Genomic DNA, 22,565 nt, shown 5'->3' on the forward strand with positions numbered 1-22,565 from the left:
CACTATTGTTATGACTAGCCCGCTGGGGGAGCCACGGGGAGAATCTGTGTGGCATGCACTTACTCTACGGGGGTAAACTCTGAGGCAGCACCGGGTTCTGCCTGATGTGCTTACCCCATTTGGGCATGGTCTATGAACGTCCTCCTGGACACTGAGGGGCTACTCTGGATCTTTGGCATAATAAACACTGCCAGATTCGCTGTACCTAAAACCTAGTGGGCCAGCACACAGTTGTCTCACTGGCCTACCATACAGCCAATCGTGGCACCGGAAGGGATGAGTACCAGTCCACCACCCATAAGTACAAACCAATTTCCATAGGACCAGAGTCCCCTCACCACGACCCGGCCTATAATCTCCAAATCTTTGTTTTTATACAACCACCCTAGACTGATCAGGTCCCTGCATTTGTCTTCTCTCTTGCCTTTCTAGGTTGAACTGGGGTACAGACAAATTTGTCTCTCTGTCTGCAACGCTCTAATAGGGGCCTCCTTCGCAGACACCACTAGTTCCACATAAGGGGTGCAAATAATGCCCCCGACTCCCACACTTACACATTTTTCACTGCTATTTTTCACAACCACCACATCTTGTTCACTGGTCCTGATGAAGCGCACTGGATCATTCTGACCATGACAGCTCGAAACATGCTGACCTGACCACTTTTCCTGTTACCGAGCATAAATTATTACCCACACTGTAACACCCAACCTCCAGGTTTTTTAATATGACAGGGGCAACCTCTCAAATTAAACTAGTGTTCTCTGGTATCCCCTAGCCATTTTTATAACACCACCTGTACCACCACTCCTCACTAGGACCCTCCCCACACACCCGCACTCATCATACGGCTGTTTTTTTAAAAGATCTCCGACAAAGTGACCCTTCGGGGGACCTGTAGGGCATTGCAGCGCCGGCCCGACGAGGAGCACCGCCCGATGATGAAACATGACATCCTTCAGGGTGTGTGAGGGCAACATGAGACAATAAACGTCTCCCCCACCCTTTCTCCACCCCAGTCCCCTCCTGCCCTTTCTGCGGAGAGTCTTCACCATACCTTGTGTCACTCTTTCCACCCTCCCCTTTAAATGTTTCCTTCTCCATATCTGATGGTGGGTGTGTGATTCACACAGCACACACTCGGATGGGCAGTGACCTCATTTTTCGGCTTTATAAGTGAGAAAACCTCTCTCGGCCCACAGTCGGCTGAAACTATGAGCCACGCCGAAGGCGTACTGGCTATCGGTGTAAATATTTACTCTCAATCCTTCACTTAACTCACAGGCCCGAAGCAATGCAACTAACTCAGCTGCCTGTGCTGATTGATAGGGTACTCAAGAAGCCTCAACTACAGTGTGAAGAGTAGGTATTGCATATGCAGTGCTTGTCGTGCCATCTGGTAATTTGAAACAAGTGCCAACGACATACAACTCCCCTTGAGGGTCAGATAGAGGGGTGTCCATCAGGTCTACCCATCCCCTAGTTTCTTCCTCCGTCCGAAATATACAATCATGAACATCATTGTTCTTTTTGTTCGAAGGGAGGGGTAGTAACGTAGCAGGGTTCAGAGTGGCACATCGTTTAATCGTAATAGGTGGAGCAAACAATGTCAATTCATACCCTGTAAGATGCACACTCGTAAGGTGCTGGGTCTTTGTTTTGTTCAATAATGTATCCACAGTGTGCGGTACCATCACTGTGAGGTCAGTGTTCAGAACGAGCCCTTCCGACTGCCGAATAGCCACAGCGACCGCAGCAGTAGCTCTTAAACAGCTAGGGAGTGCTCTGGCGACATTATCCAACACCGCCGAGAAATAAGCACAAGGTCCCTGCTTACCAACAAATCCTTGTGTTAACACAGAAAGCGAGCAACCGTCCACCTCGTTTACGTAAAGCACAAAAAGTTTTCGGTAGTCAGGAGTACCAAGAACGGGTGCAGAGCAAAGCTCAGATTTCAAAGAGTCAAAAGCATTTTGGCAATCATCAGTCCAGGGTAAAGGTTCATGCACATCTTTAGTGGTTAAATACAGGAGAGGTTTAGTGAGAAGAGAAAAATTAGGGATCCATTGGCGACAGTAAGAAGTTATGCCGAGAAATGCACGAACATCACGCTGAGTACTGGGTACAGACATATTAAAAATGGTAGTCACACGCTCGGGGTTAGTCTCCTTCCCCCTTTCGACAGTAGATGACCAAGGTAGGTCACCTCCTGTCGACAATATTGGAATTTAGAAAGAGAAACTTTATTACCATTAGCTGCCAAATGAGACAATAATTGTACAGTGGCATCCTTACAACCTTCCTCAGTGTCAGAGGCCACTAACAGATCATCGACATATTGCAAAAGCACATTACCAGGAGGCAGGACCAAATCATCTAACAATGTTTTTAAAGCTTGACTATAAATACTAGGACTCTCCGTGTACCCCTGGGGAGCGCGAAAAAAACGGAAGCTGTGACCAGATAATGAGAAGCCGAAAATATGACAGCTATCAGGATGTATCGGAATGCTAAAGAAAGCATTTTTTAAATCGATCACAGAGAAATATTTAGCAGTTGGAGGAATCATAGTGAGAATAGTAATGATGTCAGAAACCACAGGATATTGGGGCACCACTATTTTATTAATTTCCTGCAAATCAATCACAAAACGATAAGTGTCAACATAGTCAGGATGACTTCCAACAGGGGCCTTTTTTAAGATCGGGTAAAATGGGGCTGTTACATATATTAGCAGCCGTCTCCTCCACCTCACTCCTCTCGATTAAATCTTGTATGGTGGAGAGTAAAGCTTTCTCGCCAGCCGGAGAAATCTTGTACTGAGGTATATGTGGAACCCAGGCATTTTGCTTCAACATAATAGAAACGGGTGGAATCCTTAATAATCCTACATCCGTGTTTCCAGTGGCCCGCAGTGTCCCTGGGATAGCAGCAAACTCAGGAGGAAGGGGTTCCTTTTTGGTAAAACACTGCAGAGTATGCTTGCCAAGGGGATTAATAGTCAAATAAACACCATCAGGTGAACAATGAATTTTTGCATGTAATTTCTTCAACAAATCCTGGCCCAAAACATTTTTACCACAATGGGAAGTCAAAAGAAATGGGGAATCTACTGTAACTGGGCCAATTGTAAACGGAATTGGTTTGGAAATAGGGCTCACCACCGGAATTCCCGAGAATCCCACCGAAACATTATTTTGCCCCGCAAGAGCAGCCCCGGGGACTAGAGAACGAGAGATAGAACTATTCATTGCAACGTATCAACTAAGAATTTTTCAGATGTCCCCATCAAATGCGCTTTTACATAAGGACCTTGCTGATCAACGGGTACGGACACCTGGCCCCCTCTCTGTCCTTGGCAATCCTATGCATAGGCATACCCTTCGGTTGCATCCATCGCACAGTCCTCATTATAATACTTTTATGAAAACATAGAAAGGAGTATCCCCAACGGAGAGTTTTGAAAAAACCTTCTGGAGGGTGAACTTTCTGGCAAAAAAGGAAAAATTCAACCTTTTGTTTAAAACCCCTCACTCACCAACCTAGTGGTGACATGCTTCATCATCGGGGTCCACCCTGGTGACCTAGCGTCACCAGGATGTGCTTCAACACCTGTACTACAGTGGAGCGGGTTGTGACTGTAAGTGCAAAAAAAAATGTTAAAAATTGTCCTGGTTTAGCTTAAAACATAATTTTTATTTCAAAGCAACTGAACAATGTTAAAAATATATCGGTGGCGAGATACTGGTAGGTGAGTTACGACCAGAGTATCTCTATATGTGTCTGTGTAAATTGGTCAACATGTTTCTACCAAAAGGGCAATTGCCCGGTATTCCTCAGGACCAAAAACAGGTGGACGGGAGGTGTGGGCCCCCTAAAAGGCGCACCCTATCCTGATCCCCTGTGTACCTACTGGAAGAATAGCCAGTGGTGAATGTGCTCGATCAAATTGGGTGAGCAGCCAAAAAAAAAGTAAAAAGAGGTAGAGACTTATTTATAGCCTCTAAAGTGCTTCATCGGGCAGGGGGTAGGCTCTTCACACCGACATAACCTACTAGTTAGAGGGTGAAGGAAACGGCCATTAACCTACTGCTATCCTCCTCTGCTCGGCTAGTCATTATAATACTGCCTACCTCTCGGATTATTGAAATAATTATTTTCCGATCCAACGTGTGCCACCTCGTTTTGTCGCATATCACTGCGCTCCACATCACCTCGACCTCTTCCTCTACCTCACATAGCTCCATTCTGAGCCAGCAACAATGGACACTGGAATCGCCAATGTCCTTCTTCCTTACAATAAGCGCACTGGTTTATTTCCAAAGCAGCAGCAGGTCCTCCGCCTCGTCTGGTTACCGCCCCCCTCGGGACGAACCTTCTACCACATCTTTCTCTGCCTCGTCCTCGAGCAACTTGTTGCAACATCACCCGTGTCTTAAGATCTTTCGTTTTCTTTTCCGTCTTATCCTTACTCTCATTTTTCTATGTTCGTAATATTGCGCCATACTCAATATTACCGAGGGCGTAGAAGTGGTCCAGGTACTTTCAGCGGCTTGCAACCGTGCAGAGACTTCTGGTAACAAATTGGTCACAAAGCGATTAACAAATAATCGTATATCGCCTTCCAATGATAAATCCTGTCCACTAAAATCAATGAATACACCTTCAAATCTAGTGAAGAAATCAGAAACGCTTTCATCTTTCTTCTGCTTACATGCTGTCAATTTATCCCAAACCACCTTTCGAGGCGGAACTAAGGAATGCATGTAAGTAATAATACTGCCAGGTAACGGCAATAGTTCGGGTTTCGGTTTATCACCAGGCTTACGTTCCTTATCCCAAGCTTTTATCTGATCCCATGTTAAGCCCAACTCTTGAACATGGTCCTGATCATGCGCCTGCCGCCATAAATCAACAGAGACCAACAACGCAAAAAAATAGCTCTATGTCAGCTAGAGTCATAATGGCTGAGGAAGCCGCTTCTCTGAGTTCTTTATAATAAGCCGTGGGATTCTTTCGGGGGCCAGGTAGTTGTGATTTTAACAAGAGGACTTCACTCCTCTTCCAGGGGGCGTAAACCCATTTTTCCTGCACTCGTGCATCTACATGTGGTCTAATCACATCATCCTGATCATTTTTTTATTCCGGTATTTCAGGATGAAAAATAGGATGAACTTCTCGCATAGGGTGCTGAAAGTCCCACGAGAAACATTTTTGGTGCATTCGTTCTCGATAACTTACTAGAACGTCAACATTTTAGTACACTTCCTCTGGTCTAAGTTCAGACTTATGAGCCCTGTCCCGAATATCATACATTACTTGGGGGGCCAATCCTCCTGGAAAACACTGTTCCCATAAAGTAAGAAGGCACGCGGCCATGTGTTTCAGGGCATGTTGCTGCATAACAGGCTCAAAATCTCGAAGCATACTAAATATATCAGCTATTGTATAAATAGGCTGTCGCATCCACTATGATCCCAGTCAACAAAGGGAGAGAAAGGGTTCAAGGGCACTCTTAGTCCCCAGTCAGTAGTAAATAATCAAAGGAAGAGTGTCCGTCAATGTGGCGTTGAAGAAGTGGATATAGCACGTAAATTATGAGGCCAGATGTAAATGGTCAGAGGATTGGACCAACTTTCAAGAAAAAATGCTTGATTTTTTCAGGAAACCCTCACTCACCCTAGTGGTGACATGTTTCATCATCGGGTCCACTGGGAGAGATCGAATACCTCCCCAGTGTGCTGCGACGCCAGGAGACTGCAGAGCAGGTTTTGTGAGAGTGAAGAGTGAAAAAAGTTAAGTGTGATTAAAAATGCCTGAGGTTGTCCCAAAAAATCATTTATTAACTGGTCAACCCGACATATTAAAATTAACTATGTGCAGGGAAAACTAACCAAATAAAATATACTGGTGTTTCCCTATTCGGGGAAGGTCAACATGTTTCTGCCCTTTATGTGTGTGACTTTACAGGGCTTTCATCAGGACCAATATGCGAGTGTTGCCTCAGCAGGTGTGGGCGCGCTAAGGCCCACCCTACCAAAGGCTGTGACAGTTAAAAATAGCACTATGTGTAAAAATGGTGCATAAAACGTACAAACAAAAAGGCTTAGGGATTTACCTCTGTTGCGAGGAGCCTAGAAGTCTGTGAACAAATAAGTGACAGACAGACAAAAACACACAGAACATATAAACAGAACAATCAATCATTATTGATCATATTTCATGGCCATTAATCCAATATTGTGGCGTGATACGTGCTAACAAACCTATCAATGGCCGTGGCCGAGATGGATGACAATGCAGAATAGTAGTTGTGCCCAAAACCCAGGGTGATGGGCCTCAACTAGAGCCAAAGAGTGTAATCTGGCCCAGGGCGTTGCACATTTGATGAGGCAACAAACGTGTAAATGGAGACTTGCAGTGCTAAGTCCATCCGTGTGGGAAGCCAGACGGCTGCCCGTAATTACAACAATACCTATAGTATGGCGGCGGAGAAATAATCCCCGAGGTGTATCGCAAAACACAGAGCTACATTGTGGATATTAGTAGCCCTGCTGGCCGTGAATTTGAGTACTGATTAAGCACACAAAATATCAGAACATAAAAGTGAAACAATCCTCACTTGTACTTAAAGTGAACCACGCCCCATAGATTCAGGAGGGGGGTGGGAGCGACAATGGCACACCCTATTAAGGGAAGGAAAACAAACAAACCCTCGCTTGGTATCCACGAGATCCAGCGGGGGACAGCTAGGTGCCGAGTGGGTGCTGAGCGTTGCGGGTGTAAGATCACCTCTTTGGACATCTTCCTAAGATAAGTTTCCGTGTGTGAGATCCTGCCAGGTCTCTAAATCCTCTATTTTGTGTTTGTTTGTTTTCCTTCCCTGTGCAATACCTCACATCTAACTCAGCCCCAAAAGGGCTGCTGGTCACTAATGCCCCAAGGATATTTTTAAATGATGCAACCTTCAGAAGGGATTGGGCCATGATTGCATGGCACTGCACAAGAGATTGGCTGGTGCTGATCATTAAAACAGCACTTCGCCTATCAGAAACTCTGCAGGTTGAGATCCAACAAACAGAAGCCCAGTTTAAAGCCACGATAACTGGATATAAGAAAAAGTTGGCCGAAATCAATAGAGACCTCGTAGAGTACAAGGACAATCTGATGCAGGCCAAACTGAAGAAATTCCAAAAAGATCTTAAAAAGTTTAAATTCGAAAGTGTTTACCCCTACTCTGATCCTAACTATAGTGCTCCGAAAAAGGACACTAACAAGTCTGATGACTCAGATAGCCACTCGTCAAGTGGGAGCACCACGAGTAACCAAAGCCCCAAACAAAAAGGACGGAGAGGAGGGAGAGGTAGATTTAATTATCCGACACAACAACCAAGATGGCAGAACTATGGCCATCAAAATAACGGCCCCACACCTTTGTTTTACCAACAACCCCAGTTCCCAATGATGAACTGGAATCCTTATATGCAACCTCTTTTCCCCCAAAATCACCCACCTATGCCTTTTTTAGGGAGAGGCGGGCGAGGACGGGGACGGAGCAGAGGCAACACACAAGTAACTTGGGAAGACGGAGATGCAGTGGGGAAACACACTCGCAGCCGAACAGCAACAGCCAGCACAAGTGCGGTTTGAGTCTTGTGACAAATCTCTCAAAGAAAATTCTAACACCAGAAGAGACGAAAGTCCTGGAGAAGGGTTTGGGTTTTGTCCCCACCTCACGTCCGGACAAATTCCGACTCCATTGCGAGCTCGCACAATTCTTTAGAAAACTCAAACTTAAGGCGTTTTTTGAGTCAAAAGAACAGTCTGAAACTAATGAACAGGATTTTGACACCAATTTCAGACCTAAATCTACTTTTATGCCACCACCACATACAATACCCGCAGCAATCACTGCTTTCGAACAGGCTGTCACTAAAGATCTAGAAACCATTGAAAATCCTAAACGGTTCAATAACTTTTCAGCTGCAGAACATAAAGCCCTCGAGAACTTAAAAAATGACAAAGACATTACCATAAAACCAGCCGACAAGGGCGGTGGGATTGTCATTCAGGACACTTCTGATTATGATAAAGTATGTTTGACACTTCTGAACGACAGAACCAACTACACTCCTCTCACCACAGACCCAACTGCAGAAATGAAAGCACGAATAGCCACCTTTGTACGAGAGGCAGAGTTGAACGAGCATATCTCCCCACATGAAGCGGCATACCTTATGGCAGGGGGCCCAACTATCCCCTATTTTTACACGTTGCCAAAAACACATAAAAACGTTTTACCGCCACCAGGCCGTCCCATCGTGTCTGGTATTGGCTCAGTGCTGGAACCCCTATCCACCTTCTGTGACCACTACCTAAAACCGATAGTGCAGAACTCCAGCACCTATCTGAAGGATACGAAAAGCCTTCTCAGACTACTGAATGACATCTCTTTTGCACCAGACTCTGTTATCCTGGTCACCATGGACATAGAGAGTCTGTACACCAGTATCCCCCAGGAAGAAACACTACGGGTACTGGCGCAAGCACTAGACACAGTGAACTGGGAATACACCACACCAAAGGCTTTCATTCTACAATGTGCAAGGATGGCGCTCAGAGAAAATTACTTTGAATACAAGGGACAACTGTACCTTCAATGCACAGGGACCTCAATGGGCAGCACCTTCGCTCCTAGCGTAGCAGGGTTGTACGTGTATGACTTTGAAACCAAGCACATCCTGCCTGCATCCAACCCCTTTGCCTCCTCCATAGGATTATGGAGGAGGTACATTGATGACATTCTCATACTGTGGACCGGTAATGAAAACAGTCTCATCGAGTTCCTGAGTTGGGTCAATACCCTTGACCCCTACTTAAGATTCACTCACAATCACAGCAAAGAATCAATTGTCTTCTTGGATGTAGTAATAAGGATTGAGGGAACATCTCTCACTACTGTGACCCATCATAAACCAACGGCAAAGAACAATCTTCTGGAATTCAGTAGTTTCCATCCTAGGCCCCTGCGAGAAAACCTTCCCTACGGGTAATACCTCCGCTTGAGAAGAAACTGCAGCAGCACCACTGACTACAAAACTCAGGCCAAGGATCTGACCGCAAAATTGAGACAAAGGGGCTATCCTCAAGGAATTCTCAACAAAGGCCAGACCAGGGCCCGTAACCAACCTCGAGAAGCCCTCCTCGAAGAAAATGTGACAACAGACACTGATGTACCACTAACATGTGTGACTACTTATAGCACGCTCTCAGATAATGTCAAAAAGTCTATAAATAAAAACTGGAGAATCATCACCAGTAGCATGGGCAATTGGGAAAAACCGCTCTTTTCATTTAAAAAGGGCAGGAGTCTTAAGGATGCCCTGGTTCATACAAGACCTTTATCATGCCCATTACCACTCACTAGGTCTGTCACTGAACCTTGGCACCTACCCCCCATTACTGGGCATTTCCCCTGTACTGACTGCAGAGTTTGTCATTTGACCACCCACACCAAACAGCTAAATCTGGAACCGGGCAAAGTATGGATCCAAAAATCTCATACTAACTGTAACTCTACCAATGTAATATATCTGATTACTTGCCCATGCGCCAAGAGATATGTGGGTATGACAACCCGGAAAATCAAGACACGCATTGGTGAACATCGCAGCAATGTTCGCTGCAAAAAAGTAACCGCTAAACTCAGCGAACATTTTTTGCAGGCACATCATACCCCCAATGACATGACCTGGACAGTTATCGAACAGGTCAACAATCCCAGGAACAGAGAGAACATCCTGTTTGAAAAAGAGCAGCGCTGGGTCTACAGTACACACATCCTGGGATTAAATGATCAAATACTTTGGGCCAGTGTACTTAAACATTAACATTGTATCAATATAAGGTGTTTATGAGTAGGCACCTAGATGACATGGGCACCTGTGAACACCCACTCTGCAATCTTACTGGTTAAAAATGTTATACCCCATCTCTACCATCATAGAGATTGTCAACAAGTGTATCTAGAGAATCCTTTGTTTTTAACTTAGCCAAACGTGCTTTATTCGGTTATTTTCCAGGGGCACCGGCATTGATTGCCTGTTACACCTAGACGGACTCCCGTCTTTCAAGCCTCTTTTTCATCTCAGACTCTGAGGCTTGCTTGTCAAGCCTCGTTTTCAGCCCATATTACGAAACCCCGCCTCGAGTCTACCGCTCGCGTGTTCACGAGGCTTGCTTCCCAAGCCTCGTTTTCAATCTACCGCCTCTAGCCTATCGCCCGCGGGAATACTGAGCTTGAATCCCAAGCCTCAGTTCCAATCCAGCGCCTCCCATTGGTAGACGCCCTACGCCTCTCCTTCTTAGCGCCGGGCTCGCCTCTCGCTTGGTATCCACGAGATCCAGCGGGGGACAGCTAGGTGCCGAGTGGGTGCTGAGCGTTGCGGGCGTAAGATCACCTCTTTGGACATCTTCCTAAGATAAGTTTCCGTGTGTGAGATCCTGCCAGGTCTCTAAATCCTCTATTTTGTGTTTGTTTGTTTTCCTTCCCTTAATAGGGTGTGCCATTGTCGCTCCCACCCCCTCCTGAATCTATGGGGCGTGGTTCACTTTAAGTACAAGTGAGGATTGTTTCACTTTTATGTTCTGATATTTTGTGTGCTTAATCAGTACTCAAATTCACGGCCAGCAGGGCTACTAATATCCTCAATGTAGCTCTGTGTTTTGCGATACACCTCGGGGATTATTTCTCCGCCACCATACTATAGGTATTGTTGTAAATACGGGCAGCCGTCTGGCTTCCCACACGGATGGACTTAGCACTGCAAGTCTCCATTTACACGTTTGTTGCCTCATCAAATGTGCAACGCCCTGGGCCAGATTACACTCTTTGGCTCTAGTTGAGGCCCATCACCCTGGGTTTTGGGCACAACTACTATTCTGCATTGTCATCCATCTCGGCCACGGCCATTGATAGGTTTGTTAGCACGTATCACGCCACAATATTGGATTAATGGCCATGAAATATGATCAATAATGATTGATTGTTCTGTTTATATGTTCTGTGTGTTTTTGTCTGTCTGTCACTTATTTGTTCACAGACTTCTAGGCTCCTCGCAACAGAGGTAAATCCCCAAGCCTTTTTGTTTGTACGTTTTATGCACCATTTTTACACATAGTGCTATTTTTAACTGTCACAGCCTTTGGTAGGGTGGGCCTTAGCGCGCCCACACTTGCTGAGGCAACACTCGCATATTGGTCCTGATGAAAGCCCTGTAAAGTCACACACATAAAGGGCAGAAACATGTTGACCTTCCCCGAATAGGGAAACACCAGTATATTTTATTTTATTTGGTTAGTTTTCCCTGCACATAGTTAATTTTAATATGTCGGGTTGACCAGTTAATAAATGATTTTTTGGGACAACCTCAGGCATTTTTAATCACACTTAACTTTTTTCACTCTTCACTCTCACAAAACCTGCTCCGCAGTCTCCTGGCATCGCAGCACACTGGGGAGGTATTCGATCTCTCCCAGTGGACCCGAAGCATGTCACCACTAGGGTGAGTGAGGGTTTCCTGAAAAAATCAAGCATTTTTTCTTGAAAGTTGGTCCAATCCTCTGACCATTTACATCTGGCCTCATAATTTACGTGCTATATCCACTTCTTCAACGCCACATTGGCATCCACTATGATGACTGATTTTCAATCATCTGTTTCTCATTTAGTCCTACAGTTGAATGAGTAAACAACTTTGTGTGTCAAAATCCGCCGGAGCACGAGATGGAGTTGGGGCAACTAGGGATGGGGTCGAGCTCGCAGACTGGGAAGCCCACACAGAGGTAGTGGGAGACAAAACAGCTGTGGACATAACAGAAGACGGCAGTCTAACAGGCCATAAAATAGCCGTCTTAGACACAGAGGGAGATAAAACAAAGGATGTTCCCGGAGAAACAAGGAAAGAGGAAACAACAGGGGCAGAGGCTGAAGGGCCCTTTACTGGAGTTGGGGGAACAACAGGATATATACGCTGCGGGGTATAAGGTGGAGGTGGATGAGTATCCAGTAAATTCTCTATCTCATCCTCCGCTTCAGTCCTAGTCACATAGGTCTTATCGACTTTTAATCTAAATTACCTATCTGCACAATCAATTCCCAGTTCGGTTCGAGCTTTATCATAAGTAATGGCTTTCTGTGTAATCGTCTGACCTCTTTTCATTGTACATATTTTCTACTCCCGCATACGTCTACGCTTTGCTTCCTTCTGCCGCAGGTTCAGGGAATCAAACATTGACTGTTGACTACGTTTAGAAAACAATCGATTCTGCAGACAATATATATTTTTCTCGTCAAAAGACCCGGTTAAGGGCCATTGCAACTCTACATTTTCTTTAGTATATTTAGGCCATAGCGTATAAAACAAGAAAGGTGTAATACCATGCTTTATATGCATATCATAACTCGGGCTGCCCTTAGGCGGGGCAGGTTGACTTTCAGCCAATCGTGTATCATTACGGCGGCAACAACATCCAAAGCAACTCAATTTGCTAATACACGGCATTGTGATTGTTGTTACGTATTCCTCATTCAAATATAAGTATAAACTTTCAAACATGGCCATGTTCAAACATTCACAACAGATTCAACCTCACTCTGATTCGAACATACACGAATAATAATATATGTACATACAAAGATATTAAAAATTGCATGTCTCTTTTTTTTTCCAAACAAGTAACAGAGCCCGTCGACTCGTGTTCATGGAGAATCAATCAATTCAGATTCCAGACAAACAGATACCAAAATCAAGCAGTCCAAAGACTACCAAGAGACCGTCGGACAGGTATAACCACAGACTGTCCCACAGACTATCCTGCAGCCTTCCTGGTTCACCCCTGGGACTATTCTGACTAAGCCCGCTGCCTTAGCATCGCTTCAGATACGTCCCCGAGGCTAGCCAGGTATAACCACAGGCCTTTCCGAGACCAGTCCGGCCGAGTACGCACCACACGAGCCACACCAAGGTGTCTGATCGGCGTCTCTATTGTTCACCAAAACAAGTCTGTGGGGAATCTACCCGTGCAGCCACAATGCTGCCCCGTCAAACCCCCAAGATTCTCCGTGGTACACCGACCACCAAATACTACACAGTTAACTGCTTTAAAAGCACTGCTCAACAGCGCGTTACAAAAGACAGCAAAACAATCCACTCACCTGGTGCACACAGGTACAATTGCGTATTCTCCACTGCCAACTCCTTGAGACCAACACGGTCAGTTCCTGGGTTACACCCGTAGGACTCCGGCGAAGGGTCACTAGCAGCTGGGGCACTCTGATCGCTAGAGCGGAGTTAGTCAAAAATGTTCAATCCGTCCACCCGCTCGACCAGAGCTCCCTTTCTTTGTCCTTTCTACCCGATTACAGGAAGGACGACCCTATCACGGAGTCCCACCAGAGTTGCCAACTGAAGTACTGTAAAAATAGCATAAAGGGCTATACCTATCAATTACCCCAATCCCATTGCCAAATAATCAGTCAGTTGGCAGTGAATAAAGTTCAATCGTTTATTAAGCAAAATACTCTATAGAGGAGCCTCTCCAACTCTCACCCATCCGGTGCGCGGAGAAGACTGTTGGCGCGGATTCAAACATGAGGTTATATACTTTTTGGTACAACACACATGATCACTGTAAAAGGAAAAACACCAGTTGGCCCTCGAGCTCCAGGGAAAGACCATATATGGCACACTTGATTAGTTCAAAGCTTAACTATTTATTACTGGGGAGGTCAGGAGGGGTGACTCCCTTTCGTTTTGGTGCCCGGGAGTGAAGGCACGGAGCCTCCAGGAATGCGCTTATCACACCCAAAGCCAGATGCAACCTTGAGTCTCAGGACAGTCGAGTAAATAGTCTACATTCAGCTGCTTCCAGTAACTCAGATGAATTGGGGTTGACAACTGCAGGAGAGTAACTCGTGATTACAGCCCATGTTCAAGCATTGGTTTGTAAAATGGCGTCTGTATGGTTCTCGGCCTATTCTGTTAACAGTAAATACGCAAGGAGCAAATAAACATTTACATCCCTGCAAAAGCATATTAACAATTTATATGTATATCTAGCAAAGAGGGTACATATAGATACATCATGCTAACATAATATAGGTCCGATACTCCTTATGCATGGGAAATCTATTTTTTTATCCCTCAGTCTGTGTACTGAAGAAAGGTTCACTCCTGCCCAGGGTCTGTGTATGGAGACAGGTTCCCTCCAGCCCAGTGTCTGTGTACAGAAGGCAGGTTCCCTCCAGCCCAGGATTGGTCTATGTACTGAAGACAGGTTCCCTCAAGCCTAGGGTTTGTGAACTGAAGACAGGATACCTCTATCCCAGGGTCTGTGAACTGAAGACAGGTTCTCTCCCACCCAGGGTCTGTGTATGGAGACAGGCTCCCTCTATCTTAGATTCTGTGAACTGAAGACAGGTTCCCTCTACCCAAGGGTCTGTGTACTGAAGACATGTTCCCTCCAGCCCAGGGTCTGTGTACTGAAGACAGGTTCCCTCCCGCCCAGGGTCTGTGTATGGAGACAGGCTCCCTCTATCTTAGATTCGGTGTACTGAAGATAGCTTCCCTCCAGCCCAGGGTCTATGTGAAAGGTGGGGTGTGAGGCCGGTGATAAACTGAGAAACCGCGGACTCAGAAGTATTTCTTTCGAGCCAAACCAGAGTTCAGGAATGCGCGGGAGCTTAGAGAGTTTCAGCCCAAGTGCTCGGAATGTGTGGGGGCGCTTCAAGCTCCCCCACCCCATGTACTCCCCCCAACCCCCTTGGCATGGTGCCCAGAGGTCTGTGCAGGGGCTGTATAAGAGCAGCCCTTCCCTGTGAGCAGCAGCAGAGACGGCGCCTCCTCCTGTGCACGCTGACGAGGTGTGTGCGCCTGGGCTGGGGAGAGGGCTGTCAGTCTCCCAGAGACGGCTCTCCTGGGACCGCTGTTGTGGGAAGAGACTATCGGTGAGCAGACAGCGCCCTAAAAAGACTCTTTGAGCAGAGAGAACTCTGTTGGACCAGACTGTCACCATACAGAGACCACAGTCATTGGACGAGGCTCTCACTCAGCAGAGACCGCTCTTGTGGGTAGAGACCACGCCTGTCTCTCCATTGCCATGGGGAATCAGTGCTCCTCCGACAGTCTGGTGGAGGTGGAATTCTTCAGCTCGGGCTGTGACAGTCTCTGGGGAGATAAGCTGCACGTAGAAGAGAACTTTGTGAAGTTCCTGGATGTGGGTTCCACCAGTGCCCTCACCACCTACAATCAGCAGTTGATGGCCGCCTCCTTGGACAAGGTCCCAGATTACACCAAACAGGTGATCACCCTCTTCGGGGGCTTGACTTCCGTCCCCCAAGCCTTCGGCATCGGCGCCTTCTTTCTGTCCATGTTCTTGGACTTGGCCTTGAACCGCGTGAAGAGGGGCCCCAACTTTGAGAGTGTCCTGCAGAAGGTCTTTGCCCAGGAGAAGGTGTCTGAGATCCGGGATCTGATGGAAGTCTACAGAAGGCGATGGAAGGCGAGCGTCAGCGACACCCAGAAGCTGGTGGCAGAGACTGCTGAGTACGAGAGGAAGCTTCATGAGCAGCTGGTGAGAGTGCGCAACTCCATGCTCAAAGATGGCCAACTCAACACCAGGGCCCTCAACATCTGGATGCACGGGGCCACGATGCACGTGCACATGAACATCTACCTGGCTGATCTGCAGGGGCTCACGGGGCCCAGGGCCACTGGCCCCATCTCAGCACACATTGATGAGTACATCAGGGACGAAGAGGTCCTCCTGGACAGGTACCAGCCCTTCCAGAGACACCAGATTGGCCTAAAATTACGGTCAGTGTGCATGACTATAAGCACTGTGACGTCATGTTCAGAATTTATAGACAGTATCTAGTCAGAAGAACACCGAGAGGTCATAAAGGGTGCACATGGAAAACCTACCTTCCTCGGCTGCAAATCTGAAATCCTGGATACCTTTGTGCAGAAGATGCGTGCCAACTGCCCCGCGCCTCGGACATTTATCAACTTCCTCCGCCGCACCCAGTCCAACCAGGATACACTTGTACAGGACCGAGGGACATTCCGGATTCAGTGAGTGCAGCCTCCCCATGCCCACCACAGGCCCAACTCAAACTGGCCCTATATCATGCCCACCTCATACTGGCCCTACCCCATGCCCACCTCATACTGGCCCTATCCCATGCCCACCTCATACTGGCCCTACCCCATGCCCACCTCATACTGGCCCTATCCCATGCCCACCTGATACAGGCCCTATCCCATGCTCACCTCATACTAGCCCTATCCCATGCCCACCTCATACTGGCCCTATCCCATGCCACCTCATACTGGCCCTATCCCATGCCCACCTCATACTGGCCCTATCCCATGCCCACCTCACACTGGCCCTATACCATGCCCACCTGATACTGGCCCTATCACATCCCCACCTCATACTGGCCCTATCCCATGCCCATCTCATACTGGCCCTATCCCATCCCCACCTGATACTGGCCCTATCACATGACCACCATATACTGACCCTATCCCATGCCCACCTCATACTGGCCATATCCCATGCCCACCTCATACTGGCCCTATCTCATGCCCACCTCATACTTGCCCTACCCCATGCCCACCTCATACTGACCCTATCCCATGCCCACCTGATACAGGCCCTATCCCATGCTCACCTCATACTAGCCCTATCCCATGCCCACCTCATACTGGCCCTATCCCATGCCACCTCATACTGGCCCTATCCCATGCCCACCTCATACTGGCCCTATCCCATGCCCACCTCACACTGGCCCTATCCCATGCCCACCTGATACTGGCCCTATCACATCCCCACCTCATACTGGCCCTATCCCATGCCCATCTCATACTGGCCCTATCCCATCCCCACCTGATACTGGCCCTATCACATGACCACCATATACTGACCCTATCCCATGCCCACCTCATACTGGCCATATCCCATGCCCACCTCATACTGGCCCTATCTCATGCCCACCTCATACTGGCTCTACCCCATGCCCACCTCATAGTGGCCCTATCCCATGCCCACCTCATACTGGCCCTATCCCATGCCCAGCTCATACTGGCCCTATCCCATGCCCACCTCATACTGGCCCTATCACATGACCACCATATACTGACCCTATCCCATGCCCACCTCATACTGGCCATATCCCATGCCCACCTCATACTGGCCCTATCTCATGCCCACCTCATACTGGCTCTACCCCATGCCCACCTCATACTGGCTCTATCCCATACCCACCTCATACTGGCTCTATCCCTGGACCACCTCATACTGGCCCTATCCCATGCCCACCTCATAGTGGCCCTATCCCATGCCCACCTCATACTGGCCCTATCCCATGCCCAGCTCATACTGGCCCTATCCCATGCCCACCTCATACTGGCCCTATCCCATGCCCACCTCATACTGGCCCTATCCCATGCCCACCTCATACTGGCCCTATCCCATGCCCACCTCATACTGGCCCTATCCCATGCACGCCTCATACTGGCCCTAACCCATGCCCTCCTCATACTGACCCTATCCCATGCACGCCTCATACTGGCCCTATCCAATGCCCACCTCATACTGGCTATATCCCATACCCACCTCATACTGGCCCTATCCCATGCCCACCTTATACTAGCCCTAATACACCCCCACAACTGCTGCATGCCCAGCTCACACTGGCTCTAAGACAACCCTATGCCCATTGCAGGCCCACCTCACACTGACCCTATGCCACCCCTATGCTTATCTTGTGGATTCTACTTGGCTCCCCATATGGCTCCATGATTCCCCCATGCCTTCTGTATGTCCCGATGCCTATCTGATGCCCACCCCATGGGTTCCCATGCCTTCCCCAGGGCTACCCTGTACCTCCTTCGTAACTGAGGTCTGCCCATCTCATGCCCAACATGCCTACCCTGGGACTAATTATATCTTTGCCATGTCTGTGTCCTTCATGCCAGCACATGCCTATGACATGCCTTGCTCATGTCTATAACATGCCTCGCTCATGCCTATTCCATGTCTACAACATGCCTCCCTCATGCCTAGCACATGCCTATGACATGCCTCGCTCATGCCTAGCATATGCCTGACATGCATTCCCAATGCCCCCCTGATGCCCCCCCAGTGCCCCCCATCCCAGCCATGCTCTTTGAGTTTTGAGGGTTCTACCATGTGGTAAGAGTGTGCTAACAGCACATGTGTGTGTCATGTCTGCAGCCAGGGACCCCTCCTCAGCCGGTATCAACACTGACTCTGTTGTATCCGTACATCCGTGCTTTACAAAGAGGAAGGACTAAATCATACCTGGCATCAACTGTAACTCTGCTTTGAGTGAAGATGGGAGTAGATTAGAGAACTGCTTTTACCATGACCCACGCCTGTGCTTTATAATGACATATGAGTATATGTATGTACCTTTAAATGAAACAGCATCAGCAATGTCTGCTCTTTACACCGAGAGAAGAGGAAATTAGAAGCAACATCATATGTACCTCTGCTTTACTTCATCGTATGTGTTCATTAAAACATTACATATCCTGTGATTTACATTAATAAAGGAGTACATTTGATGCAACATCTCATGTACCTGTGCTTTACATCATATGTGCAAACTACTAGCAACATTACATATCCTTCTGATTTACATTAATAAAGGAGTACATTTGATGCAGCCTATGTACCTGTGCTTACATCATAACATGTGTACATTAAAGGAGCATTACATACACTTGTGAGAGGATTACATTAGATGCAACATCACATTTACTTCTGCATTACATCATAATATATTAATTCAAATCACTTTACATACACTTGTGATTTACATTGATAGAGGAGTAAATTAGATGGACCATTACCTAGATCTGTATTTTAAGATGTGACAGGAGGGGTGAAGATGCAGGCTGCGTTTTACGTCTGCTTTACAATTAGACGTAAATGAAAAAGAGTTAAAGGGGTGTCTGTGTGTTAACACGCGGCTACACCTCTTAATTCCTTCAGAAACACTTGGACGTTGGACACCAGGGAGGCTCTGACAGATGGGGCATGGCCGGTTATTCTGGAACACCCTCGAAGGGTGTCCAGAAATGTGAAGTTCAAATTTATGCAAGCCATGTTATTACACCGGGCATATCTTACACCCCAGGGACTGCACAGGATGTTCCCTGCCTCTTCCCACTGTTGTCCCCGGTGCCAAGCGGAGGAGGCTGGCCTTCTCCACATGCTGTGGTCCTGCCCACATATAGACGGCTATTGGGGACAGGTCAGACACATACTCTACACTACCACGAGTATGCGGATACCAGAGGGGGCGCTCCCTTGCCTGCTCGGACATAAGAAACGACCCAAGGGGCATGAGGCCCCACTGAAATTCATGGACTTAGCATTGTTATTAGCGGTCAGGGCGCTGACTATGAGATGGAAATCTGCACGACCCCCAACTGTGGAGAGCTGGCGATCCGAAGTATTGAAGTGGGGTGGGGCTGAAGGGGCGATCCTCCGGAGAGAGGAGGAGAGGGGGCTACGGAAACACCCGATCGCACAGGATTGGCAACGGATGCTTTTGGAGTTAGAGGAAATAGATCTGACGCCCTCCCAGATGAGGACTGCATAGCAGGCGTAGATGGATGAGGGGGGATGTGGCTGCGAGTGGAGCCCTGTCCATGGTGTGTACAGGTTTGCCAGTAAATGAGGATCACACTTATTCGGATGGGTCGGCCCTTTGCGATTATTGAGCCCAAGAGTGCAGCACAGCCAATGCTAAGATATTAGGAGACGTACGACACGGGGTGGGAGGTTGGGAGGGATAGGGATTGACGATGTTCTAAACTGTGGGCCCACAGATGTATACACATTGAGAAATGTATTTGTATAATGCTATTAATATTGCTCAGAATTGTCCGCACCGCCACAGACGGACTGAACGGGCCCCACCATGAGGAATGATGAGTAGGATGCCCAAAGTTTATGGGGGAAAAAACAGAAAAGACTGTATAAGATGTGTGATACTTGTAGGTAAAATGATATATCTGATGGCAGTCGCAAATAAAAAAAGTAAAAAAAAAAAAAGGGCTGTCTGTGCTCTACGGTTATAAGTGATTAAGCGCAGAGGGGAAGAAAACGCGTGTCTAGGAGCTATTCAAATAGTGAAAGACTAGAGAGTCCATATATGTGTTTTACAACGAGATTAAAACACTACGGGCCTGATGCACAGAACTAACTTAAGACAAAATCCTAAACGTACTACCAATCTGGTATTCACAGAAGGCACTTACTCATTTCGGTATTCACAGAAGTTAGGACTCATAGCTTTAGGACTCCGAACTGCCTTCTGTGAATACCGAAAGTCTTAAAATTAGGAGTCCCAAAGTTAGGATTCCTGGGCCCAATTCACAGAATGAACTTAAGACTAAATCCTAAACTTACTACTATTTGGTATTCACAGAATGCACTTACTACTTTTGGGATTCACAGAGTAAACTTACTACTTTCGGGATTTACAGAATGAACGTACTACTTTCGGTATTCACAGAATAGATTTAAGACTACTAACTTTACGTCCGCACTCGGGCCGTACATTCCGGCCTGGAGGTGGAGTTTCCGGCCCGGAGGCGGAGCTTCCGGCTTAGGGGTGGAGCTTCTGGCCTGGAGGCGGAGCTTGCGGCTTGGAGGCGGAGCTTCCAGCTCAGAGGTGGGGATTTAGCCATGGCTGAAATCTCCACTTCTGGGCCGCAAGCTCCGCCTCTGGGCCGGAAGCTCTGCCTCTAGGCCGCAAGCTCCGCCCCCAAGCCGGAAGCTCTGCCCCCAAGCCGGAAGCTCTGCCTCCGGGCCGGAAACTCCGCCTCCGGGCCAGAATATGCGGCCCGTGTGCGGACGTAAAGTTAGTAGTCTTAAATCTATTCTGTGAATACCGAAAGTAGTAAGTTTATTCTGTGAATCTCGAAAGTAGTAAGTTTACTCTGTGAATCCCGAAAGTAGTAAGTGCATTCTGTGAATACCAAATAGTAGTAAGTTTTAAGCATGGGCGTAAAATCCGTTCCGCTCGCGGATTTTGCGGATTTTCGGTAAATCCGCAATCCGCGATATTCGCGGATTTCCCGCAAAATCCGCAAATCCGCGCGCTGCGGATTTTTTGCTTGTGCGCACTGCTCGCGGCCTGCGGCGCGGGCAGCAACAATCTCGCACTCGCGAAATTACAAAAATTATAATTGGGGAGGGGTGAAGGAAGGAAGTGGACCAGTCTCCAACTTCCTGTTCCTGTCCAGCAAGCTCCTCCCATTGGGGTGGGGTGAAGGAAGTGCCCCAGTCTCCAACTTCCTGTTCCTGTTTCCTGGCCATTTTGGATTCGATCTTGACTGGGAAGGATTACTTTTTGTGGATGCTGCTGGATATTTGGATTTGAGGCCTTTTGGATTACTTTTGGATTCGAAATTTGATTTCACAAGTAAGTTAATAAGTTGATGTTGTTTGTGGTGATTTTTGTGTGTGTTTTTCGACTTTTGGGGTGGTTTTGGGGATTTTGCGGGTGTTTTGCCACGTTCGCGTCGTGAAGCAACAATCTCGCACTCGCGAAATTGCAAAAAGCGCAATTCTGCACCAGAAAACCACCAGCAGGCAGCATAAACCTTCTGAAACTTGATGGATGGCATTGGATTGTGGTGATTTGTGTTGTCTTTTTTGACTTTTTAGAGTAGGGGTTGGGGGCTGGCTATGTTGGTTGGGGCCATTTTGAGGCATGGTCCTGGCCATGTGCATGGGGGTCAAGCGGCCATTTTGAAGGCAGGCAGTGAGCTTTGTGCCATAGGCCTGCACCCATTTTGCCTTGCTTTCACCCATTGTGCCCAGGTTGAGTCAGTGGTACATGAAACTACAACCCTCTCTGTGGGCTCTCTTGGATCAATGTTAAATTCCTGTTTCCCAAAAATTTAGCAATTCTTATTTTTGATATTTCCATATTGTGGTGTGCACGTGTGTATTCGAAATTTGATTTCACAAGTAAGTTGATAAGTTGATTTTCTTTGTGGTGATTTTTGTGTGTGTTTTCCGACTTTTGGGGTGGTTTTGGGGGCTGGCTATGTTGGTGGTGGGGCCATTTTGAGGCATGGTCCTGCAGGTCCTGGCCATGCGGATGGGGTCAAGCGGCCATTTTGAAGTCAGGCAGTGTGCTTTGTGCCATAGGCCCACCCAGTCTGCTCTGATTTCATTCATTATGCCCAGGGGCCCTAGAACTCCAGCGGATTTACCGAAAATCTGCAAGTTCGCGAGCTGCCGATTTTTTTGCTTGTGTTCGCACTGCTCGCGTCCCTCGCAGCAACAATCTCGCATTTGCGAAATTGCACAAATTACAATTCTGCACATGAATTGAAAACCATCAGCAGGCACCATAAGGAGTCCATTTTGTGGGGGTGGGTGCCCACCCCCACAGAATGGGGTGCCATAGGCCTGCACCCAGTGTGCTCTGATTTCATTCATTATGCCCAGGG

Source organism: Lissotriton vulgaris, chromosome 6, assembly GCF_964263255.1.
Source record: "Lissotriton vulgaris chromosome 6, aLisVul1.2, whole genome shotgun sequence".
NCBI classification, from domain to species: domain Eukaryota; kingdom Metazoa; phylum Chordata; class Amphibia; order Caudata; family Salamandridae; genus Lissotriton; species Lissotriton vulgaris.